The 27,014-nt window shown below is 47.4% G+C and overlaps 1 long non-coding RNA gene across 2 annotated transcripts in view; it reads right to left on the reverse strand.

Moving 5' to 3' along the window:
- Positions 1-14,217: 14,217 nt before the first annotated feature.
- Positions 14,218-27,014, reverse strand: part of LOC147115016 (uncharacterized) — a 54,984-nt gene continuing 42,187 nt past the window's right edge. For both annotated transcript variants that reach the window (XR_015079031.1, XR_015079030.1), the window contains exon 3: positions 14,218-16,614. This is a non-coding gene — a long non-coding RNA (uncharacterized LOC147115016). The remainder of the gene's footprint in view (positions 16,615-27,014) is intronic.

Below are 27,014 nucleotides of genomic sequence, written 5' to 3' on the forward strand. Positions count from 1 at the left end.
CTCGCTCCCCACCCTCTCGCTCCCCCACCCTCTCGCTCCCCCCACCCTCTCTCCCCTCCCCCCACCATCTCCCCTCCCCCCACCCTCCCTCGCTCCCCCACCCTCTCGCTCCCCCCACCCTCTCTCCCCTCCCCCCACCCTCCCTCGCTCCCCCACCCTCTCTCCCCTCCCTCTCTCTCTCCTCCCCTCCCTCTCCTCCCCCACCCTCTCTCTCTCTCCTCCCCCACCCTCTCTCTCTCTCCTCCCCCACCCTCTCTCTCTCTCTCCTCCACACCCTCTCTCCTCCCCCACCCTCCCTCTCTCCCCCCCACCCTCCCTCTCTCTCTCCTACCCTCCCTCTCTCTCTCCTCCCCCACCCTCTCTCCTCCCCCACCCCTCTCTCTCCTCCCCCACCCTCTCTCTCTCCTCCTCCCCCACCCTCTCTCTCTCTCTCCTCCCCCACCCTCTCTCTCTCTCTCCCCCGCGATTTCCCGAGGCTCTCCCCCCGCGATTTCCCGAGGCTCTCCCCCCCCGCGATTTCCCGAGGCTCTCCCCCCCCGCGATTTCCCGAGGCTCTCCCCCCCGCGATTTTCCGAGGCTCTCTCCCCCCCGCGATTTCCCGAGGCTCTCTCCCCCCGCGATTTCCCGAGGCTCTCCCCCCCCGCGATTTCCCGAGGCTCTCCCCCCGCGATTTCCCGAGGCTCTCCCCCCCCCGCGATTTCCCGAGGCTCTCCCCCCCCGCGATTTCCCGAGGCTCTCCCCCCCGCGATTTCCCGAGGCTCCCCCCCCCGCGATTTCCCGAGGCTCTCCCCCCCGCGATTTCCCGAGGCTCTCCCCCCCGCCCCCCGCGATTTCCCGAGGCTCTCCCCCCCGCGATTTCCCGAGGCTCTCCCCCTCGCGATTTCCCGAGGCTCTCTCCACCCCGCCCCCCCGCGATTTCCCGAGGCTCTCCACCCCCCCCCCGCGATTTCCCGAGGCTCTCCCCCCCGCGATTTCCCGAGGCTCTCCACCCCCCCCCGCGATTTCCCGAGGCTCTCCCCCCCGCGATTTCCCGAGGCTCTCCCCCCCCGCCCCCCGCGATTTCCCGAGGCTCTCCCCCTCGCGATTTCCCGAGGCTCTCTCCACCCCGCCCCCCGCGATTTCCCGAGGCTCTCCCCCCCCCGTGATTTCCCGAGGCTCTCCCCCCCCGTGATTTCCCGAGGCTCTCCCCCCCGCGATTTCCCGAGGCTCTCCACCCCCCCCCGCGATTTCCCGAGGCTCTCCCCCCCGCCCCCCGCGATTTCCCGAGGCTCTCCACCCCCCCCCCGCGATTTCCCGAGGCTCTCCACCCCCCCCCCGCGATTTCCCGAGGCTCTCCACCCCCCCCCCGCGATTTCCCGAGGCTCTCCCCCCCCTGTGATTTCCCGAGGCTCCCCCCCCCCCGTGATTTCCCGAGGCTCTCCCCCCCCCCCGCGATTTCCCGAGGCTCTCCCCCCCCCCCCCGCGATTTCCCGAGGCTCTCCCCCCCCCCGCGATTTCCGAGGCTCTCCCCCCCACCGCCCCCCCGCGATTTCCCGAGGCTCTCCCCCCCCCGTGATTTCCCGAGGCTCTCCCCCCCGTGATTTCCCGAGGCTCTCCCCCCCCCCCGCGATTTCCCGAGGCTCTCTTCCCGCCCCCCGCGATTTCCCGAGGCTCTCCCCCCCGCGATTTCCCGAGGCTCTCTTCCCGCCCCCCGCGATTTCCCGAGGCTCTCCCCCCCGCGATTTCCCGAGGCTCTCCCCCCCCGCCCCCCGCGATTTCCCGAGGCTCTCCCCCCCGCGATTTCCCGAGGCTCTCTTCCCGCCCCCCGCGATTTCCCGAGGCTCTCCCCCCCGCGATTTCCGAGGCTCTCCCCCCCCCGCCCCCCGCGATTTCCCGAGGCTCTCCCCCCCCGCGATTTCCCGAGGCTCTCTTCCGCCCCCCCGCGATTTCCCGAGGCTCGCACCCCCCGCGATCTCACGAGGCTGTGTGCTGGCGTCACGGGGGGCCCGTGCTCATGCGTGCCGGCGTCAAGGCGGCTGCGCAACGGCCGTGCGCATGCGTGGTTGCCGTTTAAAAAAAAAGCCAGAGCGGGCTCTCGCGGGCGGGCGGCGCATGCGCGGGCGAGGCGGCCCGCGGGGAGTAGGCAGGGAAACCCCGCGGGCTGGCGGCCGTTAGAGCGGGGAGTAGGCAGGGAAACCCCGCGGGCTGGGGGCCGTTAGAGCGGCTCACTTCGGGCCCCGACACCGTCAAACCTGAGAGGGGGAAGTAGAGAGAGACAGAGAGGGAAGAGGAGAAGGAGAGAGAGGGAAGAGGAGAAGGAGAGAGAGGGAAGAGGAGAAGGAGAGAGAGAGAGGGAATAGAGATAGAGAAATTTTTGGAGCTTCAGGCCTGCCTGCAGCGGCCTGGAGACCAGCACCGAGTCCCCCCTGCGCGAGGGTGAGGAGGAGGGGGGGTTGCTAAACACAATATAAAACTGAAATAAATAGTTAATTAATTCCCTAACACATAATTCAAATATTTACCTTAGTTCCCTAACACACAGAAAGTGTGGGGGAAAAAATCGTGGAAAATCAAGATGGCGGCCACTCACCTCGGTTCAGAAGGATAAGGCCCGCCCACACACGCACCGATTGGTCGACCAGTCAGGTCACCGAAGCGTAGGATTGGTCAATCGTCGAGTCACTCGACACTCAACTGTAGGAAGACCTCGACGTCACAACGGTCGCTAATGAGATGCTAATGAGCGGAACACTGAACGTTTTTGGGATACCGCGGGCGGATTTTTGTCCGGCCGAAACGTAAATACTCCGATGACCGGTCCGGAATCGCAAGCTTTCTTTTGAGGCGACGCGCGCGTCGGTACGCTCTGTAACTTCCAAACGTATAGAGACCAGGCGGACAGACAGACAGACAGACAGAAGAGCCGCTTTATATATATAGATTAACAGTTACTAATTTAATGTCGTATTAACAGTTACTAATCTCCAAGCTACTGCTTTATCCCTAACCAGCTGTTTAACCCCGACCCCTAACTTGAAGAGTCCCTCTCCGACCACGTTCTTTTGCAGAACTTAGCAGAAATAAACTTAAAACTTTTTAAAAAACATTTACCAACTACTCACCAATCAGCTCCTTCCCTTGGGCTGATGTCATTTTAGGTTTGTTACTCTGATGTCACTCTTTCAAATTCTGCCTGTGTTGAGTTGCTCCGCTCTCGCCACGCTCTTTATTCCCGCTCAGTTCTCGCTCCGCTCCCGCTCAGGTCCGCTCCTCTGGTCTTGGGCCTGCTCTCTTTATCCCTGCTCAGCTCTCACTCCACTCCCGCTCAGGTCTGCTCTTTCTGGATGATGAAAACATTGATGAAAAGGGAGAAAATAGAGAGAAAACTAGCAAGAAACAGGTTGTAAGAGCTTCTACAAGTATTTTAAAAGGAAGAGAGTAGCAAAAGTAAGCACTGGTCCCTTAGAGGCTCAGGCAGGAGAAATTATTATAAGGAATAAGGAAATGGCAGAGACTTTAAACAAATATTTTGTATATGTCTTCACAGTAGAAGACACACAAAGCATAGAGGGGAACCAAGGGGCTAATGAGAGTGAGGAACCTAAAGTAATTAAGATCAGTAGAGAAAAAGTATTTGAGAAACTAAGGGGACTAAAAGCTGACAAATCCCCTGGAACTGATGGCTTACACCCTAGGGTTCTAAAAGAGGTGGCTGCAGAGATAAAGGATGCATTGGTTGTGATCTTCCAAAATTCCCTAGATTTTGGAAAGGTCCCAGCTGATTGGAAGGTAGCATAGGTAAACCCGCTATTCAAGAAAGGAGGGCGAGAGAAAACGAGGAACTACAGGCCAGTTAGCCTGACATCAGTTGTCGGGAAAATACTGGAATCCATTAAGGAAATGGTAACAAGGCATTTAGAAAATCATAATATAATTAGGCAGAGTCAACATGGTTTTATGAAAGGGAAATCATGTTTAACAAATTTATTAGTGTTTTTTGAGGCTGTAACTAGCAGGGTAGATAAAGAGGAACCAGTGGATGTAGTCTTTTTGGATTTCCAAAAGGCATTCGATAAGGTGCCAAATAAAAGGCTGTTATGCAAGGTATGGGGTTATCGGGTTGGGGGTAATAATAGCATGGATAGAGGATTAATTAATGGACAGAAAACAGAGAGTAGGGGAAATCGGGTCATTTTCAGGTTGGCAGGCTGCAACAAGTGGGCTGCTGCAAGGATCAGTGCTTGGGCCTCAGCTATTTATAATTTAAATTGATGGCTTAGATGAAGGGACCGAGTGTAATGTATCCAAGCTGACAATACAAAGCTAGGTGGGAAAGTAAGCTGTGAGGAGGACACAAATAGCCTGCAAAGGGATATGGATAGGTTAAGTGAGCAGGCAATAAGGTGGCAGATGGAGTATAATCAGGGGAAATGTGAGGTTATTCACTTTAGTAGGAATAGAAAAATGGAATATTTTTTAAATGGTGAGAAACTATTAAATGTTGGTGTTCAAAAAGATTTAGGTGTCCTCGCACAGGAAACACAGAGTTAGCATGCAGGTACAGCAAGCAATTTGGAAGGCAAATGGCATGTTGGCCTTTATTGCAAGAGGGTTGGAGTACAAAAGTAAGGAAGTCTTGCTATAATTTTACAGGGCTTTGGTGAGACCACACAAGGTGCACAGTTTCAGTCTCCTTATCTGAGGAAGGATATACTTGCCTTAGAGGCGGTGCAACGAAGGTTCACTAGGCTGATTCCTGGGATGAGAGGGTTGTCCTATGAGCAGAGATTGAGTATACTGGGCCTATACGCTCTGGAGTTTAGAACAATGAGGTGATCTCATTGAAACATTAAACATTTTTGGGGGGATTGACAGGGTAGATGCTGAGGGGTTGTTTCCCCTGGCTGGAGAGTCTAGAACTAGGGGGCATAGTTTCAGGATAAGGGTTCGGCCATTTAAGATGAGGGGGAATTTCTTCACTCAGAGAGTTGTGAATTTTTGGAATTCTCTACCCCAAAGGGTTGTGGATGCTGCATTGTTGAGTATATTCAAGGCTGAGATATATAGATTTTTGGACTCATGGGGAATCAAGGGATATGGAGATCAGGTGGGAATGTGGAGTTGAGGTCAAAGGTCAGCCATGATCTTATTGACGGATCCTATGTCCTACTCCTAATTCTTATGTTCTCACGATGGCCCAGAATTTGCTGCCAAAATAATGGCGAGTTTAATGGCGCTTGCCGTTATTAATGTGTAAATCGTCCATCAACTTGTGGCAAGGAAGATACCCCGTGAATTATGAATCACCACAATTTGCTGGACGATTTGCACTGCTTCACTGCTAGCCTCGCGTAAACGGCAACTCACTCTCCACCTCCCCATGAATTTCATGAAGTTGCTGCACTTGCACATTAATTTTCCATTATACTCGCCGCAGAAATTTAGGGCTCGTACTTTTACCGGGTACCTATGTTCCTGCAAGCAATGCCAAGCAACTTCTCCATCCCAGAAAGGGAACAGTATAAACTGTGGAGTCTCATTCCTACTGGTAGTAAATTGTTAGAGATTTTCAAAATTAAATTTTTTTTAAAAAGTTGTTACTTTTCCTTTCAGTCTCATTTTTCTCTCCTTTCCCAGGAAAGTGCCTAGTTCTTCCGGAATGTTTTCAATACTGTTTATTATAAACAAACAACAAGTCAATGCTGAAAAGGCATTTTTTATTATTTTAACCTTTTTCATTGACTCATACGCTGCAGTATTTGCATATTCTTATTGTTATGGCAGGCATCTTTACTAGTTCTGAGCCACATCTCATTTGATCCGCTCTGATCTAGAGGGCGTCAATCATTTTCTCTGAAGGATATCATCGTCCTTTTCCATTAACATTCCTTTATTATCAACATGAAATTTAAGCAGCACAGGTGTTGTGCTGCTTGGAGAACTTACAGTAAACTGGGAGTAACAACCGGAAGACTCTGATGGTGGCCTGGCGTTTCCTATTTCCACTTCCTGGTGCCAGTGCAAGACTTATCCAGTAGTTAGTGCTACGCTGGGAATGCACCCAAGCCATGCAATGCTCAGGGTGAAGAAGATTGTGCCCTGCTCTAGCAAATTCTGGGCCGATGTCTTTCATAATGCAGTCTACTTCACTTAATTGTAACTCATTTTATCAAGAAGTCTGCTTAATTAATGTAACAACATTTTATTTAGCATTGCTTTCTATTTTATTCTGTACCACTTAATAGCACTTATTTAAGTAAAAAGCAATCTCCGTTACCTTGGCCGTAAAAATCTGTGGGCCCACTCTTGCTATAACTCCAGCAGAAGGCCCACGAATTAGGCTGGGTCTCGGGTAGGCCAGGTCCTGGCCTGCACTTCCGATTTCCAGGAGGCCCTGTTACAGACAGAACCTCTGACTACACCAAATGTAGTTCCTTACATCCAAAAACGAAGAGGCTTACTGACCCGAGGCACAGCATATGTGGGACCCATCTTGGCGGTATAAAGGGTTTCAAAAAAAGGGCTGATGGGCAACATATTCTTGGTTTCCAGGGTGAAATGTCCTGGAGCTGGACAACGTTAATCAGGATTCCAGGCTTCCTGCAACAGGCAAGTGCAACCATAGTGGCACAGGCGCCCATTCGGGGATACAAATCAGAGAATTTTCCCCAATGCCACTTACTCTGGTAGGATCAGTGGTGGAGACCCTGACGAGTAGAAGAATCAAATACCTATTGTTGTTCAGGACCCTTTTTCTGAGAGGAATGGGAAGAATCAGAGTCAGAAAAACTTAATGTTATCTTTATTTTGGTGACGCCACACACGTATGATAATGCATTTTTATGCAATTCATACAATTGCAAACAAATGAATAAAGGTTACTCCCTGGACCTCCCTGGAGTCTGGACCTAGCAAATGATATAGAAAATAGTAAATTTAAATGAAGCTGCCAAGGTAAGCTGACAAAACAGTTGTATTCATTAACTAGATGGCTCAAGTATGCAAGCCACAAAGTGTTGCCAGGCAGCCTATTGCACGTTTCCTGCTGGCTCTCCTATTTTGAGAAATGCGGAAGTACATAACAAGGTCAGGAATGGGGCTGTTCAATTACAGTGTTCAGCTCCGTTCAACAATTCCTTTGATAATGAAGCAGCACATGCTAGCCTACAACAGAACTGGCCTGACAAGTGGCAGGAAGCATTTGTGCCTTGAGTGACAGGTGATGACAACATTGAACAAGAGAAAGCCCGGACACTTCTCCCTGATCTTTAACAGCACCACTATCGCTGAGTCTATCACCATCAACATCTTGGGGGTCACCATTGACCAGAAGTTTAACTGGATTGGCCATATCAACTGTTTGTATACAAGAGTGGGGCAGAGGCTGGGGGTCTTCAATGAGTGACTCATCGGATCTCTGAAAGCTTATCCACCATCGCTAAAGCTCAAGCCAAGAGTGTGATGGAATGCTCACCATTCACCTGTAGGTGCAGCCAAGAAAACAGTTGAGAAGCTTGACACTATCCAGGACAGAGCAATTAGCTTAATCAGCCTTCTTGCCATTTAATATCCACCATCAGTGCACCCTGGCTGTAATATGTACTATCTTTTTAAAAAATCATTTATGGGATGTGCACGTCGCTGGCAAGGCCAGCATTTATTGCCCATCCCTATTTGCCCTTGAGAAGGTGGTGGTGAGCTGCCTTCTTGAACCGCTGCAGTCTGTGTGGTGAAGCTACTCCCACAGTGCTGTTAGGTAGGGAGTTCCAGGATTTTGACCCAGCGATGATGAAGGATCAGTGATATACTTCTAAGTCAGGATGGTGTGTGACTTGGAGGGGAACTTGAATGTGGTGGTGTTCCCATGCACCTGCTGCCCCTGTCCTTCTAGGTGGGAGAGGTCGCAAGTTTGGGAGGTGCTGCCGAAGAAGCCTTGGCAAGTTGCTGCAGTGCATTTTGTAGATGGTACACACTGCAGCCACGGTACGTCGGTGGTGGAGGGAGTGAATGTTTAAGGTGGGGTACAAATCAAGTGGGCTGCTTTGTCCTGGATGGTGTCGAGCTTCTTGAGTGTTGTTGGAGCTGCACTCATCCAAGCAAGTGGAGAGTATTCCATCACACTCCTTGTGCCTTGTAGATGGTGGAAAGGCTTTGGGGAGTCAGGAGGTGAGACACTCACCACAGAATACCAAGCCTCTGACCTGCTTCTGTTGCCACAGTATTTATGTGGCTGGTCCAGTTAAGTTTCTGGTCAATGCTGATCCCCAGGATTTTGATGGGGGATTTGGCAATGGTAATGCTGTTGAATGTCAAGGGGAAGTGGTTAGACTCTTGCTTGTTGGAGACAGACATTGCCTGGCACTTCTGTGGCGCGAATGTTACCTGCCACTTATCAGCCCAAGCCTGAACGTCGTCCAGAAATTGTTGCATGCGGGCATGGACTGCTTCATTATCTGAGGAGTTGTGAATGGCGCTGAACACTGTGCAGTCATCAGTGAACATCCCCATTTCTAACCTTATGTTGGAGGGAAGGTCATTGATGAAGCAGCTGAAGATGGTTGGGCCTAGGACACTGCCCTGAGGAACTCCTGCAGCAATGTCCTGGGGCTGTGATGATTGACCTTCAAACACCACAACCATCTTCCTTTGTGCTAGGTATGACTCCAGCTAGTGGAGCATTTTCCCCCCCGATTCCCATTGACTTTAGTTTTACTAGGGCTCCTTGATGCCACACTCAGTCAAATGCTGCCTTGATGTCAAGGGCAGTCACTCTTACCTCACCTCTGGAATTCAGCTCCTTTGTCAATGTTTGGACCAAGGCTGTAATGAGGTCAGAAGTCGAGTGGTCTTGGCGGAACCCAAACTGGGCATCAGTGAGCAGGTTATTGGTAAGTGCCGCTTAATAGCACGGTCGATGACACCTTCCATCACTTTGCTGATGATTGAGAGTAGACTGATGGGGCAGATTTGTCCTGCTTTTTGTGGACAGGACAGGACATACCTGGGCAGTTTTCCACATTGTCGGATAGATGCCAGTGTTGTAGCTGCATTGGAACAGCTTGGCTAGAGGCGCAGCTAGTTCTGGAGCACAAGTCTTCAGCATAGGGATGTTGTCGGGGCCCATAGTCTTTGCTGTATCCAATGGGCTCAGCCATTTCTTGATATCACGTGGAGTGAATCGAATTGGCTGAAGACTGGCTTCTGTGATGGTGGGGACCTCAGGAGTAGGCCGATATGGATCATCTACTCAGCACTTCTGGCTGAAGATGGTTGCAAATGCTTCAGCCTTGTCTTTTGCACTCACATGCTGGGCTCCACCATCAATGAGGATGGGAATATTCATGGAGCCTCCTCCTCCCATTAATTGTTTAATGGTCCACCACCATTCACAACTGGATGTGGCAGGACTGCAGAGCTGTGATCTGATCCATTGATTGTGGGATCACTTAGCCCTGTCTATAACATGCTGCTTCCGTTTTTTAGCATGCATGTAGTCCTGTGTTGCAGCTTCCCCAGGTTGGCAACTCATTTTTAGGTATGCCTGGTGCTGCTCCTGGCATGCTCTTCTATACTCCTTGTTGAACCAGGGTTGGTCCCCTGGCTTGATGGTAATGGTAGAGTGAGGTTACAGATTGTGGTGGAATACAATTCTGCTGCTGCTGATGGCCCACAGCGCCTCAGGGATGCCCAGTTTTGAGCTGCTAGATCTGTTCTGAATCTATCCCATTTAGCACGGTGGTAGTGCCACACAACACGATGGAGGGTGTCCTCAGTGTGAAGACGCGACTTCGTCTCCACAATGACTATGCGGTGGTCACTGCTACCAATGCTGTCATGGACAGATGCATCTGCGACAGGTAGATTGGTGATGACAAGGTCAAGTAGGTTTTTTCCTCGTGTTAGTTCTCTCACCACCTATCACAGGCCCAAACTACAGTGATGCACTGCCACAACTCACCAAGGTTACTTCAACAGTATCTCTCTCCCTTGTGATCTCTACCACCGAAAAAGGGCAAGAGCAGCTATGTCATGGGAACACCATCACCTACAAGTTCCGTTCAGGTCACACATTATTCTGACTTGGATGAATATCACTGTTCTTCCATTGTCGCTGGATCATTATCCTAGAATTTCTTACCTAAAATTAAGGGAGCACCACCAGCACAAGGACTACAGTGATTCAAAGAAAAGGCCCACCATCACCTTCTCAGGGAAATTAGGGATGGGCAATAAATGTGGCCCACATCCTAAAATGAAATTTTAAAACACATTGACAGCTGTATCATGCTCTTGGTGTGAACTGCCTATGTTGACTAATGCATTAGTTACCTATTCATACATCTGTGGCCAGCACATTGGCTGATCGTGCATATGATCCCTGTGCTATAGGAGACACAGGCAAAAAATTGTGTGCAGGAAACTTTGACTGCCACTGAAAGATCTGTCACTGTGGCTGCATTAGATGCAAGGGTTCTGTAAGTGACTCAATACTGTTGCAGTAACTGTGTAGTCAATAACAATTTGCCTTGGCAAGGTAGGTGTGCCAGGGCAAGTAGATATGGTTGGCGTCTTTGTGTGCGAGTCCAATCTGACTTTAGTGCCTGCTGATCTCCCTGGCATGCTTTTTTTCAATCTAGTACACTTAAAACATGAAACGTTGTGGTTGTGTTGCTTTCAAATCATTGAGGTAACAGAGCTTTCCAAAGGAAATTCATTGCACTTGCTGTCTTCCAGTTAGAAGCGTTGGTTCACCCTGAGGTCTTATGAATGTTGGTATTCTGGTAACACTTTATAGATCCAATCTTCTTTAAGGCTCTTCTTGTACTGCAGTACTCTTGGAAAGAGTTTCTGCAAGTCAGTTTCTCTGTGATGCTGGTAACAATAGCCCAATAACTCCCAGCTCGGAGTCATGTGGGCAAACTGATAGCTGGACATTGAGCAGGAGTGAGATTTCTGGCAGCAGGAGGCCACCGCCAGGTACCTGTAGGAATGGTTCCTGCACTCAAGTAAGTGGTTTGGAGTGGAGTTTGGGGGGCATTGTGATCAAGGGAAGGGGAGGGAAGCCCAGAGTAGAGGAGGACCAAGTTTTCCTTGTGGGGCATATAGGAGCACTCCACAAGAAAACTAAAAAAAGTCAAAGCCGTTTACATTTTTGGGCCTGTTCTGGCCTCGGCTCCTCTTCCCAGTAGGTTGGCTTGGCAGGAGCCACAACGGCTTCCCTGTGCAGGCCGCCCAATGACACCGTTGGAGCCCGATCTGTATATTTAAAGAAGGAACCGCTACCTTCAACTGGTGTCTCTATCACCTGCATAGAAGAGCAGGTTAAGATCGCAACCTGCGGGAAGGAAGCGGGATTGGTGCAGATAAGTCAAACCGGTCATTTTAACTGCTTGTCCGCCCACTTTCTGCTGTGTGGGCAGGGTTGAAATCAGCTCTAAAGATTCAGTTGTTTCTCTCAGTTCACCAGCATTCAGTCCATGGTCTGCTCTGGAAAACACAGGAAAAACTACTTTAAACATTAACTGGAAAAATATATTGGCCCGGAATTTGCGGTCAGCAGTGAAGCAAAGGCGTTCGCCGCTGGCCTCGAAGTATTCAATATTGGCTGAACCATAAATGATTAATACACAAAACATTTGTTTCAAAATTTTAAAACATACATTAATACTGGAAATATTTGCTGAAACATAAAAATTATTTTGAAAAATTTGTCATTGTTTCCTTCTGTCCTTTTGGACTGGGACTATAACTAGCTTCCCTTTATGATCTATTTATAATGTATGGATATGCTGTTGGGTGGGACTTCTGCTCAAACATTAAATATTTTAAAGGCCCACATTAGTATGGTGGATGTACGCATCATTACTGTAGCTTCCTGCTCAGAACAAGCGTGAGCAGGTAATGGAGGCATGTAGCCCATAAGGAAATCACTGTGGGGTACATCTGCAGTGGTCAAAGTGCTTCTTTTCCAATTTCCGAACCTCCACTTAGCCAAAACCAGTCAGCAGTACCAATACCACAAAGTGGAAAATAGCTGCTACCATGTCAGTTTGAAAGAATTGTAATATTAAAAAATGTATTGGGGTTGTATAACTCCGTGATGTTATGGTGATTCGGATTCAGTGCTCTCACTACTGCATCCTGAGTTCAATTGCCGGTCAAGGATCTTTTTGATCAAAACAAAACAGGCTTGTAAGACCAAATGGGCATTTCCTCTACCTAAAAATTCTAATGTTACTTTCGTTTGTTATTCTTCCCTCAGTTTTTAAAAAGTATATAGGTTTTTCTTCTTCTTTAAGTGTCCTGCGCCACACATACTGTGCTATTTCCAGGCTGCTGTCTTTGTTGTTCTATAACCCAATAGCCACAAAATAATTACAGCAGTAAAAAAAAAATTACTGTATCCAGGATGGGCTTCTTCCTTCTTTGTTTCTCGTTCGTTCACAGGATTCTTGCCCCAGGCGGTTTGATTTGTGAGTATGTAGGTTGAATGAGCTGCTAATTTTCCTCACTCTCTCTCGCTCTCCACTTGGCAATATATCCAACCCGTGAGGCTTCCTGAATAGCACACCCAAAATCAGGAAGTGGCTATATCTGAAATTGTGGGCATTACACATCAGGAATTCATGCCAAAGCTCATTGGAGCACCACCTTTAGACACATTTCTTTAAAATGTGCAAAACAACTTAATGTTTCTTAGTGGTTAATGACTTTGTGCACTTTAGTTTCTATTATCTCATGATAGTTACAGTTGCTAGTTAATTTCTTTTAGGCAGTGCTCAAAGGTTACAGTTAAAGTGTAAATTTTTCAATTTCAAGTTTTGATCTGAGCTGTAAAACAATTTGCTCGGAATTCTTTTATGGCTGAAAGTATCCTGGCACATTGTGTGTCTGCACTCCACATAGCTGACCTAATCCCATAGAGGGCATTCCCAGCACATAGCACATGATGCACCGGGACGACGCTGATGCTATGGGGGCAGGTTATTGGGGGCCAGCAACTGTTAAAGGGCTGCTGGCTGCCCTAAAAGCAATGTCTTTTTTACTAACTGCTTCCATAGAAATGGCCTGATTTGTGGTTGGGTATTGCAGGCTAAGCAACGGGAGGTCCAGCCCAATGTAACACCCGTTTTAAATGTACGCTGAGCAACCAAAGTGCTTTTCAGGCATTTCAACCACATTATCAGTAGCTCCCTTAATTTCCACGGAATCCAGGGTCTTAATGAGCTTTGTGCTCAGTTGGTTCTTGGGCTCAAAGCACCTGTAACTATGTTGTGGGGTGCTGTGCACTATGGTACTGAGTCAACAGCAAATAATACGGGACACCCAAAGCAATGCAGTGCTTTAGGAGCTGTGGACCATGTTATTGCCCCTTATCCTCCTGTTATTGCACAGGCAACATGCATCAGATTCAAAATAGAAAATATGGTGTCATGATATAAATTATATTAAAAGCACCTGTCGGGGTACAGTAGCATAGTGGTTATGTTACTGGACTAGTAATCCAGAGGCCTGGACTAATTATCTGGAGTCATGAATTCAAATCACACCACGGCAGCTGTGGAATTTAAATTCAGTTATAAATAAGCTAGTATCAGTAATGGTGACCATGAAATTACTGGATCGTTGTAAAAACCCATTTGGTTCACTAATGTCCTTTAGGAAGTCTGCCATCCTTACCTAGTCTGGCCTATATGAGACTCCAGACCCACAGCAATGTGGTTGACTCTTAACTACTCTTTGAAATGGTGGCTCACCACCACCTGCTCAAGGGCAATTAGGGATGGGCAATAAATGCTGGCTTTGCCAGCGACGCCCACATCCCATGAATGAATAAATTAAAAAAAACATTGGCCCGTACGGATGCCTCTTATCGGGGAAAAAATCTACGCCCTTACCTAAGGGCTGCCGAGGTCCGGACACTTCCGATCCTGGGCCTCTCCACAGTCAAAATGCGCAGGGCCCATGTATCCCAGGGGCACATGCGCTTCGCAAGTGTCCCTTGGATCACGTGGGCCAGGCTAGCTAATAGGAGAAGGGAATCTCCCTTCATACTTTTGACAGATAGACCTGTTAAAAGTATGAATGGGGATCACTGAAAAAAGACACTAAACATTAAATACATCTTTAAAAACCATCACGTTTTTAAAATGAGTTAAAATGACATTAAATGTAATATTTTAAACAAATTTAATTATTTGAAAAAAAAGTTTTTTACGGGGCTAAAAATAAACTTACCTTTTCAAAAAGTATTTTTAAATTATAAATGAGTGGGAAAAAAAAAAAATTTTAAACTTTTTTAAACTCTTATGCTGGTAAAAGCAGGCCTTACGCTTTTACCAGGCGTAAGATTTTTAAGTGCTTTCAGCAGGCAGAGGTTCTGCAGAAAGCGGAACTCTCCGCCCGCAGAGGCCCTTCTCCAGGGCAGGCGTCCGATCTGTCAAGAGGATTCTTGACAGATCGGAAATGCCGGTTTTCAGCGCATGCCTGAAACCGGCATTTCTGATGTCCCTACGGGTGTGTACACAGCTCGTACACACCCATAGGCATCGGAAAATACAGGCCATTATTTGCATAATGCACAGCTTAAAGTAAACACACACCTAAAATCATTTTGTCCTGCATTTGATGGAGTTTAAGAGGTCACCAGACACATATTAGTTAAGTTCACAACAAAATTGCACTAGTCCTCAGACACACATTCATGAAGTCACTGGGTAGTAAAGAAGCTACTAAGTATGTTATGAATAGGCAATATCATTGCAGCACCCTACTACTTTTTGCTACTTAAGTGCTATTTAAGCTGCAGACTGTGCATGACTCAGAGAAGGGAAAGAAAATACAAATACCTTAAAGTGGAAATCTTACACAGGAGAGATTAGGCATGGATATGAACTTGCCAAAAACAAATCGGCCAACATCAAGACAAGACCTCAGAAGAATTTCCAGGTTCTTTGGAGTGACCAACACAGATCTACACAACAAAGGCTGTTACTGGATTGGATGAGGCCAATATTATTTTTTAAGTCACAGTTTTTAAACATCTAAAAGATAAATAACCATCCATGCTTTTCAACTTTCTTAGCTATGTTAACTTGCTTCATTTACAATTGGTTTTAGTTTCTTGTGCTTGGATAGGCCATGATGAGAAACAGGAGGCAAATACAATATGTGACGAGCTAATCTCCATGGCATTACACCAAGTGCAGTCTTCAGGTGAAGTGGGGTTAGAGGGTGGAGGATAGTTGGCCCAGGGTGTGCTGACATAATTCAGTCTCCATTTTAAAGTCATGCATTCTATCCTTATTTTATACACTACTTTAATTTTATATTTTTATAATTAAGTAATAAAACTCAGGGAAATTTGAGAATCAGACAAGTAGAGTTCGAGCATAAACGTTTTTCTGCAATATGGGCTGAAGAGCTGAGAGATGCAAACCAGAAGTGGGAGGATGTAATTACAACATGACAAGTTTACACAGACGGTTTCCATTATAAATGTGCACATGGTAATTTATAATGGAAAAAGTTGACACAAAACTGTGACAAAAAGGTGACAACATGAAATAAGATATTGAAAATTTTTAATATGTTACTAGTCGATCTCTCATGGTAAGTTGGAGAATATGGTCACTCTTATCTATCTTCTGTCTCTCCACCTTTTGATTCTGTTGTGTGCGTCTCACTCCCTCCTCTTCCCTAAACTCTTCTTTTGCGTCTCTGTCTGTCTTTGTCTCCTTTTCTTTCCTTTCGAGTGGGAGGTGGTGGGAAAGGAGCTGCATGTAGGGTGAGGGCTGTGGGGAAAATATACTTTCAGCAGTTCCCTTCCTATCTCCTCCCCCAATTATTCCCTCCAACTCCTCGCTCCCATCACATCCCTATTGCGTTAATCTTACCACTACCCACCTTGTTCCAAACCCCCTCACACTCATCACTACCCTTACTTCTTCTCCTCTGAACTAGCCATGCAAATCTATATCCTCCCCTCCTTTTTGCTCTGCGGTCACTCACCACACTGTTAACCCTTGATCCACTCCCCTCACTCTCACTTGCTGCTCCTTGTGATAAGAGAATAGAGAGACTTCATCCTCAACCTGTTTCCGTCCTCCCACCCACTGTGTGTGTGTATTGGGGGAAAGAGATGTCTCCTGCAAATATTAATACACTCCTGGAGACACCCGTCCTAACTTTCACCAGACACTGCAAGCTACCAAAAGAAAAACTTACTGCAGAAAATCTGTCTAATTAGTATACAGCAGCAGAAATAGCATGGCAGTAAGTTACCGAATACAGAAATCTAATGACAGATGGACAGAAATCTGATGACCTCAGGGACCCCCTTTGATCTGCTCAGGGAGCTCAGTTTACAAACATATGGTTGTATCAGGCACGTACAATTGAGCAAAGTAGCATTGTCTTTTTATTGCTGTAAACAGCTCTATTAACCATGCACAGTGAAAAGAGATAGCAACATGTACAATCCATCTGGGCCTTTAATGCAACATGAAAAAGAACAATAGCAAACTAGTGCTTTGCAGCAGTCTCACAGCAGAATTTAGTGCTGCACCTCACAAGAGTACAGTGATATTTGTCCAACTTCCTCTTGCTCACCCTGTTGGTAGTCGGCCAGCCCATCTGTCAAATGGAATATATATACATTTTGAGTTCCATCCAACCGCATTGGAGCAATCAAGTTAGTAGCCAAGCATTGTTTGCTCAAATATAATGATTTGTATTAATTCACCAGACTACTTTTGAGTGCCTTGCTTGAACAGGCTGGAGTTTTTTTGTGGGCCTAAGAACACTGGGCCATTGTTTGAGCGCCCTCCAGTGGTCCCTTTAAGGACCTTAGGCCACTCAACAACTGGTACAACTGGGCGGAGCGTGCATGACACATTCTCTGCCTATTTGTACTTATATTTTGCAATATGTGTCTGACAGCTGGCCTGGGGCCCAAATTTGCAAATTTCAGCAGTATTATGCATGTTTCAGTCAGGCTGGCTGATCGCCCATTTACAGGCCTGCCTGAATATTGCATCAAGCGGTCCTTGGGCGTCAAAGGCGTGCCTGAAGTGCCACCTTCTCCCGATTTTCAACTGCTGGCCACCTGTTTTTCAGGTGTAAAACAGTCGGCCACGAGTTGAATTTCTCCCCATATAAACCTTTTGGCATTCCTAAATTTCTAACACTTTGCTTCAGTTAGTTTTCCCCTGCATCATAACCAGGTTAGTCTGAAGCACATTAATGTTTTGTTTTGGATTAAAAGAAGCCTTGAATGCTGAGCTGCTTCCTGAGAGACTTTCAGATGTGTTTACATTTGAAAAGAACTCAGACAGAAAAGAACTCCAGTCTACAATTAATGCCCCAGGCAGCCTTAGAAGCATGGATAGCAATCCTGCCTGGCTTTCAATAAATTTGTAACATTTAGATATAAATCTGGCACTGAATGGATGAGATTGCAGGAGTATATTGAAACTGGTCTCAGGAAACTCAAGCCCAAATTTAGTTTTTAATGAATTTTGAGCTGCATAAATTGTAATAAAATGTGGTAACTTGTCGCTGATGTAACCAAATGAGAGTAGGTTGTTCAGCCCCTCGAGCCTGTTCCTCCATTCTGTTAGATCATCGCTGATCAGTACCTCGACTCTATTTACCCGCCTTTGTTTAATATCCCTCGATGCCCTTACCTAACAAAAATCTAGTGATCTCAGTCTTGAAAATTTCAATTGACACAGCATCCACAGAAATTTTGGGGGAGCGAGTTCTAGACTTCCACTACACTTTGTGAAAAATTGCTTCCTGATTTCACTCCTAAATAGCCAAGTTCTAATTTTAAGGTGATGCCCACTTATTCTGGATTCCCTCACCAGAAGAAATAGTTTCTCTAAATCTGCACTGTACCCTTTCCGACACAAATATATCTTTCCTGTGGTTTGGTGCCCAAAACTGAGTGCAGTACTCCAGATAGGCTCTGACCAAGACTCTGTACAACTGAACTTCCTCACTTTTGTATTCCAATCCTCTTGAGATAAAGGCCAACATTTCATTAGCCTTTTTGATTACTTTTTATAGAAACATAGAAGATAGCAGCAGGAGTAGGCCATTCGGCCCCTCGAGCCTGCTCCGCCATTCAATGAGATCATGGCTGATCATCCAAATTCAGTACCCCGTTCCTGCCTTCTCCCCATATCCCTTTAGCCTTAAGAAATATATCCAACTCCTTCTTGAATATATTTAATGAATTGGCCTCCACTGCTTTCTGTGGTAGAGAATTCCACAGGTTCACCACTCTCTGGGTGAAGAAATTCCTCCTCATCTCTGTCCTAAATGGCTTACCCCTTATCCTTAGACTATGACCCCTAGTTCTGGACTCCCCGGCCATCGGGAACATCCTTCCTGCATCTAGTCTGTCCAGGCCTGACAGAATTTTATAAGTTTCGATGAGATCCCCTCTCAATCTTCTAAACTCCAGTGAGTACAAGCCCAATCGACCCATTCTCTCCTCGTACGTCATTCCTGCCATCCCAGGTATTAGCCTGGTGAATCTTCGCTGCACTCCTTCCATGGTAAGAACGTCCTTCCTCAGATAAGGCGACCAAAACTGCACACAATACTCAAGGTGCGGTCTCACCAAGGCCCTGTACAACTGTAGCAAGACATCCTTGTTCCTGTACTCGAACCCTCTTGCTACGAAGGCCAACATACCATTTGCCTTCTTAACAGCCTGCTGCACCTGCATGCTTACTTTCAGCGACTGGTGCACAAGAACACCCAGGTCTCTTTGCACTTCCCCTTCTCCCAATCTATTGCCATTCAAATAATAATCTGCCTTCCTGTTTTTGCCACCAAAGTGGATAACCTCACATTTATCCACATTATAGTGCATTTGCCATGTTTCTGCCCAATCACCCAACCTGTCCAAATCGTACCTGTCCAAATTATACCTGTGCACTAAGTTTTTAGCGATTTATGTACAGGGGCACACAAATCCCTTCGCTCCGTCAGAGATCCTGGTCTCTCACCATTAAGAAAATATTCCAATTTGTCTTTCTCAGATCTAAAGTGGATGACTCCACACTTCTCCACATTGAACTCGATCTGCCACAGTTTTGCTCACGCACTTAGTCTGTCTATGTCCCTTTGTAACTTCCTCCTCGTATCCACATAATTTAGTATCATCTGCAAACTTGGATATACAAGTCTCTATTTCTTCATTCAAGTCATTAATATATGTGGTGAAAAACTGTGGCCTCAGTACAGATCCCTGGAGATCACCTCTTGTTGAGAAATTTGAACTGATTAAAGAGAGCCAGCATGGATTTGTAAAGGGTAGGTCATGTCTAACGAACCTAATTGAATGTTTTGCAGAAGTAACTAAAGTAGTAGGCAGGGAATGTCTATGGATGTACAAATTGAGGTGTACAAAATTATGAGGGGCATAGATAGGGTAGATAGAAAGGAACTTTTCCCCTTAGCAGAGGGGTCAATAACCAGGGGGCATAGTTTCAAGGTAAGGGGCAGGAGGTTTAGAGGGGATTTGAGGAAAAACTTTTTCACCCAGAGGGTGGTTGGAATCTGGAACTTACTGCCTGAAAGGGTGGTAGAGGCAGGAACCCTCACAACATTCAAGAAGCATTTAGATGAGCACTTGAAATGCCATAGCATACAAGGCTATGGACCAAGTGCTGGAAAATGGGATTAGAATAGACAGGGCTTGATGGCCGGCGCGGACACGGTGGGCCGAAGGGCCTCTTTCTGTGCTGTATAACTCTATGGGGGAAAAATTCAGTATCGCCCCGTTTGGGGCGCCATTATCGGCCGTGCGCAAAGTTTAGCGCCTGGCGCTAATTATCGCCTCCGACAGCAAACTTGGCTTTTATCGCCCCTGGAGATGATTGGAGCGCTAAATCAGGCGCTTCACACCTGTCTTAAGGCGCAAAGGCCGAGGAGCGAGGCGCTACCTCAGAGCGCTGGTGAAGCAAGGAAGGGCAAATCAAAATTAACCTGCAAAGTGCTGCTCAGTACTCAAAACTCCTTCACACAGCGTTGAATCTCTCCAGAAGTCTCTCTCTCTCTCTCTCTGACTGCGTGGTGCAAAAATGTCACTGACAAAAAAAGGCAGGAAGCGGTCACCTTTAAATAGCGCTCGCCTTGTCCCTTTCTGACAGCAAAACGCTCCCCTCAACCTGTTGTTGTTGCTAGCGGCAGGCGGTAAGGCAGGGGGCGCCACGCAATAGAGTCATATATCCAAGTTTGCCGATAACACAACGATTGGTGGCATTGTAAGTAATGTAGACAGGAGGATAAAATTACAAAGAGACATTGAGTGGGCAAAACTGTGGCAGATGGATTTTAATGCAGGTATGTGTGAGGTCATCCATTTTGGACGAATAAAGGAGATCCGAGTATTTTTTAAATGGTGAAATGCTATGCACTGTGGAGGTCCAATAAGATTTAGGGATCCATGTATACAAGTCACTAAAATGTAGTAGTCAGGTACAAAAATGATCAAAAAGGCTAATAGAATGTTAGCCTTTATAATTAGAGGGCTAGAATATTAAGGGGAAGAAGTTTTGTTACAGCTATACAAAGCCCTGGTTAGACCACATTTGGAGTACTGGGCACCACACTTTAGAAAGGATATATTGGCCTTGGAAGGAGTGCAGCGCAGATTCACCAGAATGTTACCAGGGCTCCAAGGGTTAGATTATGAGGAGAGATTATATAAACTAGGCTTATATTCCCTGAAATATAGATGGTTAAGGGGTGATTTAATTGAGGTTTTAGGATTTTGAAAGGAATTGATAGGGTAGAAAGAGAGAAACTTTTTCTGCTGATGGGGAATCTAGGACAAGGGGACATAGCTTTAAAATTAGAGCCAGACCATTCAGGAAAGAAGTTAGAAAACATTTCTTCATGCAAAGGGTGGTCGAAGTGTGGAACTCTCTCCTACAAAAAGCAATAGATGCTAGCTCAATTAATCATTTTAAATTTGAGATCAGCAGATTTCTGCGAGCCAAGGGCATTAAGGGATATGGAACCAAGGCAGGTGTATGGAGTTAAGATACAGATCAGCTATGATTTAATTGAATGGCAGAACAGGGTTGAGGGACTGAATGTCTTATTAATGTTCCTATGTCACATCCCACCAATCAGAGAATGTTCCTTTTATCCCTACTCTCTGTCTTCTACCGCCCAACTAATTACCAACTCGTGGTCCTCACATTTTTGCTAATCCTCTCTTATGTCAAATGCCTTCTGGAAGTCCATATAGACAACATTCATAGACATTCCCCTATCCACCATGCTCGTGACATCCTTAAAAAAAATCAACTTGATTAGTCAGACATCACCTAACCTTCACAGTGCATGCTGACTCTCTTTGATCAACTGATATCTCCATGAATTTAAATTGAATCTAGGATATTTGAAACTTGACTGAATTTAACACTAATTGTCAGCCATGGCTCAGTTGGTAGCACCCTTGCTTCTGAGTCAAAATGTTGTGGATTCAAGTCTCACTCCAGAGACCTGAGCACAAAAATCTAGGCTGACACTCCAGTGTAGTTGGGTGCTGAATTATCTTCTGGTGGTGTAGAAACTGTTCTTAAAACCAACTCATGTCACTGAAAAACCTCTGTCCATCAGCAAAGACTTGATCAGCTATGTTAGTCATTCCTCGACACATAGGCCATCTCTGTGACTTTGACTGAGCACTTGATTTTGGACCACTTGTTGTAGGTGAGGGAAGGGTGGAAATTAGAAGCAAAGTAAATGAAATTTTCTAGTTCAGGGCAAGAGCAGGAAATGGCACCAATACAGTCATCAATGTACTGGAAAAAGAGGTGAGGGAGGGGACCTGAGTAGGACTGGAACAAAGAATGTTCCACATATCCCACAAAAAGGCAGGCATAGCTAGGGCCCATGTGGGTTCCTATAGCAACACCTTTAATTTGGAGGAAGTGAGTGGAGTATTATTACTTCAAAATACTTCATTGGCTGTAAAACGCTTTGGGACATCTTGAACTTGCATATAAATGCAAGTTATTTGCTTCTTTACTGGCCCATTCCACACAGCACTGCCTGTATTTGTGTATTAGATGCCAGTACAATAGAGTACAAGTATAACTGCAGAGCCATTGCTTTCCCATAGCATAAGAGGTGCTCTAATAATCTTAGTTTACTAAGTGAGAGTTAAATCTGTGTTTGATCGTCTACATGCACAACACAGCATGCTAGGTGATGGAATTATCTGGGCGGACAGTGTCAGATGTGGAAGCTTTAGCCGTGATTTTAACTTGGGGTGGGAATCAGGGGCTGAAGCAGGCGGAGTCTGAGACCCGGAAAATTTTAACTCTGGGCTTCATTTACACTTGCCAATGTTAATTCCCACCCAAAACCAGTGGGGATGATGTGGAGGCTGCAGGCAGCTTCCTAGGACCGAAGTAAATGGTTCCCAGCAAAGTAAGTCAGGCAGGAGGGAGGTCCAGACCAATCGCAGCTGGAGGAGGGAGGGGGGTTGGTAGCCCGGGACAGAGGTGGCCCAAGGTTTCCCTGTTGGATCAGGAGGTGTACTCCTGCTCCTTCTGGGCCACAAGAAAATTTAAAAATTCACTACTTACCTGGGCCTCTTCTGGCCCGATACTGCTTGCGGCCAGTTTTTGCTGATGGCTTGGAGACTGCGCGATTCACGCATCACATAATTCAAATTAAGTTGGGATTGGAATTATGGACCCATCATTGGACCCCAACATCTCAATATTTATGAGGCCATCGCATGCCTACGGCGAGAGACTTCCACGCTCCCAAAAACCCGGGAGTTAAAATGGCGGTGGGCGGAACTGCTGCAGGGGCAGAGTGGGTTACACCCAGCCACTATTTTAATCCCCACCCACACTGCTTACACTGGGCAGTCAGGGTTAAAATCGGGCTTTTGTCTCTAGTATTGCATAAATCACCATAACAGAGGTTCAACCCAATCTATAGCTCCCAACAGCTGGCTCAAGTGCAGCTCTGGGACTCGTCAGCTGCCAACCTTTGAGTGTGTGCATGATGTATGCCATTGGAGGAGATTCACATAACCTGAGAAAATAACTCAAAATGTATGATGGAGGAGGAAATAATCATTAATCATAACAGCCATTTTTTTTTATCATGTTAGGCCGGAATTTGTGGTCAGAGGCGTACTTCTGGAGTACGCCTGCGACCCAATTAAAAAAAATCTGCACCTACCTTCAGGATCTTGGGCTTCGGAGTCTTCGGGTCCTGGGCCTGCTGGCATATGCCTGTGTAAAGGCCCACAGATCCCAGGGATGCAAGCGGTTCGGAATTGTCCCTGAGATCATGTGGGCCAGATGCTTCAATCAGAAAGGAGAATTCCTAATATACTTATGGGGATTCCATTTGCGAATGGAATCCCCATAAGCATACAAAAGCAAAATACTGCAGATGCAGTCATCAATGTACCGGAAAAAGAGGTGAGGGAGGGGACCCGAGTAGGATTGAAACAAAGTATATTCCACATATCCCACGAAAAGGCAGGCATAGCTCGGATCCATGCGGGTTCCCATAGCAACACCTTTAATTTGGAGGAAGTGAGTGGAGTCAAAGGAGAAGTTGTTCAATGTGAGAATAAGTTCAGCCAGGCAGAAGAGGGTGGTGGTGGGGACTGGTTGGGCCTCTGTTCAAGGAAGAAGCGGAGCGCCCTCAGGCCGTCCTGGTGGGGGATGGTGGTGTAGAGGGATTGGACGTCCATAATGAAAAGGAGACGGTTGGGGCCCTTTCAGCATTCCAAAGGGAGCGCTCCCTCCGTGACACCCTGGTCCACTCCTCAATCACCCCCTCCCCTTCCCACAGCACCTTCCCGTGCAAGCGCAGGAGATGCAACACCTGCCCTTTTACCTCCTCCGCTCCCACTGTCCAGGGCCCCAAACACTCCTTCCAGGTGAAACAGCGATTTACTTGTACTTGTACTTCTTTCAATTTACTACACTGTATTTGCTGCTCACGATGCGGTCTCCTCTACATTGGGGAGACCAAATGTAGATTAGGTGACCACTTTGCGGAACACCTCCGTTCAGTCCGCAAGCGTGACCCCGAGCTTCTGGTCACCTGTCACTTTAATTCTCTGCTCCACTCCCACTCTGACCTCGGCCTCTTACACTGTTCCAACGAAGCTCAACGTAAGCTTGAGGAACAGCACCTCATTTTTCGATTGGGCACTTTACAACCTTCTGGACTCAACATTGAGTTCAACAATTTCAGATCATAACCTCTGCCCTTATTTTTTCACATGGCAGCTGTTAATGATTCTTCCATGCCCATTTACACCTCTTCTAGACCCATCTTTTGTTTCTTTACTTGTTCCATTACCATTTCCTTTTGCTTTGTACTATCATACCTTTTGTCATTTAATCACTCCTGCCTTCCACCCTATCAGACATTTCCTTTTGTTCTTTCCTCCCCTCCCCCTACCCCACTTTCCTTGTCCCTGTACTTGCTTAAAATCTGTTACAACTCTAACTTTTTCCATTTCTGACGAAAGGTCGTCAACCTGAAACGTTGGGCAGGATTTTCATTGAGCCATGGAGGCGGGATTGGAGGCGTGTGGGGGGTTAAAATCGCAAAAAACTGGCCTGCGGGACCCCCCCCACCCCACCCCACCCCCCAGCCTGGTTCCCGACTCTGAGCAATTTTAACTCAGACGTGTCTGATGGTCCTGACTCCGTCCCGCAGGCGGGACTGGTCGTTAAGGCCCTTAACAAGCACTAAATGGCCTCTATAATCCTATTTTAAAAGGCCCTTGCGATTTTAACCCTTTTCCCATGTGAAACATGCCTGGTGGGAAACACGACGGTGAAACCTGGCGTGATCACTATTGGATTGCTGAAAATCAACTGCAGGTCAATCATTCAAGAGGAGATTTGATCAGCCATCATTTGCAGGTAGCAGGACTTAGTGGTCACAGGTCTGGGGCAACTTTTAGAAGGCTTAACTACAGCTGTGGAAGTTTGGAGCCTGACACCCATCTCCAGTGTGACCTCCTGCGAAACCCCTCTCGCCACCTTCCCTCAGCGCTTCCTCAACTGAGGCATATACCAGAAGCATGGGAGCCATCTATTTCCTTCCCATCTGGGCATTAGAGGAGCTCGAGCACCAGCAGCAGAACCAGCAGAACCAGGAACAACAGCAGCACCAGCAACAGCAGCAGCAGGAGCGCCAGGCTGCTGGTCACCCACCTGAGGCAGCACAGGCCAGAAGGGGCCAGCGCCTGGAAGCCCGTCGGCGCAGGAGATACCCCCCAAACAGGGTCTACAGACACAAGGTCAGCTATCTCAACATGTCTGAGCAGCAGTGCCAAAGGCGGCTCCGACTTTCGCGAGAGGTAGTGACTGACATCTGCGCAATGCTACAGCAAGACCTGCTGCCCAGAGGACCAGGTGGACAAGCATTACCAGTGGCCGTCAAAGTCACCACCGCACTCAACTTTTTTGCCTCAGGCTCATTCCAGGGATCAGCAGCAGACATCAGTGGCATCTCCCAGGCGGCCGCACACACTTGCATCACGCAGGTAACCGATGCCCTCTTTGTCCTCGCGCACAGTCACATCCATTTCACCAAGGATCGAGCAAGTGTCACGGCGCGAGCGGTTGGATTAGCTCATCTGGCAGGCTTTCCAAGGGTGCAGGGCATCGTTGACTGCACACATGTGGCCCTTAAGGCACCCCATCGCAATCCAGGTATTTCTGTCAACCGCAAGGGCTTCCACTCCCTTAACGGTCAGCTGGTGTGTGACCACAAGAAGGAAATTTTGCATGTTTGTGCCAAGTACCCTGGCAGTTGCCATGACTCCTTCATACTGCACCAGTCTAGTGTGCCTCTGCTATTAAGTCCGCCAGACCAACTTAACGGATTGTTACTTGGAGACAAGGGCTATCCCCTGAGGACGTGGCTAATGACGCCGTTGAGGAGACCATCCAACAAAACTGAGGAGAGCTACAACTCCAGCCATATGTCCACCAGAGCCATAATCAAGCAAACCATCGGTTTGTTGAAGATGCACTTCAGATGCCTGGATAGATCAGGTGGAACCCTGCAGTACTCAGCAGCCAGGGTCTCCAGAATCGTCGTGGTTTGCTGTGCACTTCACAACATGGCACAGCGTCGTGACTTGCAGATTCCTGAGGACCAAGTGGCTTCTCATATATCCTCCTCAGATGAGGAGGAGGAGGAGGAGGGCGAAAACGAACAGCCTGCAGAGGCCCATCAACCAGCGGCAGCATTACGCGAGAACATTGCTGCCCGGGATGCAAGGAACGCACTCATCCTGGCCAGATTTGCTTAGCCAAGTTAAACAAACACTTTTGCCTCGCAGCTTCTTACCAGAGCATTGACAATGGCCAAGAACCAGAGGATTCCTATCACTCTGACCACCATACCAACAGTTGCAAGTATGCCTAAGCCCTCAATGTGGAAGTCCCAATAGCGAAATGACAGACGATACAACTGCAACATTTGCCATCAGAAATTTTATGTACATTAACGAAGTGATGGCATTTTTACAGTAAACACAAAATTGCACCCAAGTGACTACCCTTGTGACTATTTGTGCAGAATTTTCCTCTTACACGTGCTCCTACATGGTGCCTCCCCTGTGGCTTCAGCAGATGTGGAGGCCCCTTGCTCACTTTGCTGCTGTTTCTGTCTAGACACCTTTGGCGGGCGTCCTCTGGGGTGGCGAGCCTGTGAGGGCTCGTCAGCAGTCTGCTGCTCCTGTGGCTGTGCAGGGGTTAAAACGCCTATCTCACTTGGGTGTGGACTCCGGTGTGGCTCTGACCGAGGGCTCTGCAGTGGCATGGAAGTGTGAGCGCTTGGAGAGGAGCCCCCACTTCCTTGAGGTTTGCCACCAACCTCCCTCTCATGGGTCAGGTCCCCCTCAGCGCCTGCAAGTGGCTGGAGAGCACCTTGCTGCACATCAGGGGGGCCATGGGGACCCGTATCTGCAATGGCAGTCCTACTCAGAAGGACTTCCATGA

This window comes from Somniosus microcephalus, chromosome 7 (genome assembly GCF_052327205.1).
Source record: "Somniosus microcephalus isolate GS21.2 chromosome 7, FLI_Smic_1.0, whole genome shotgun sequence".
NCBI lineage: Eukaryota > Metazoa > Chordata > Chondrichthyes > Squaliformes > Somniosidae > Somniosus > Somniosus microcephalus.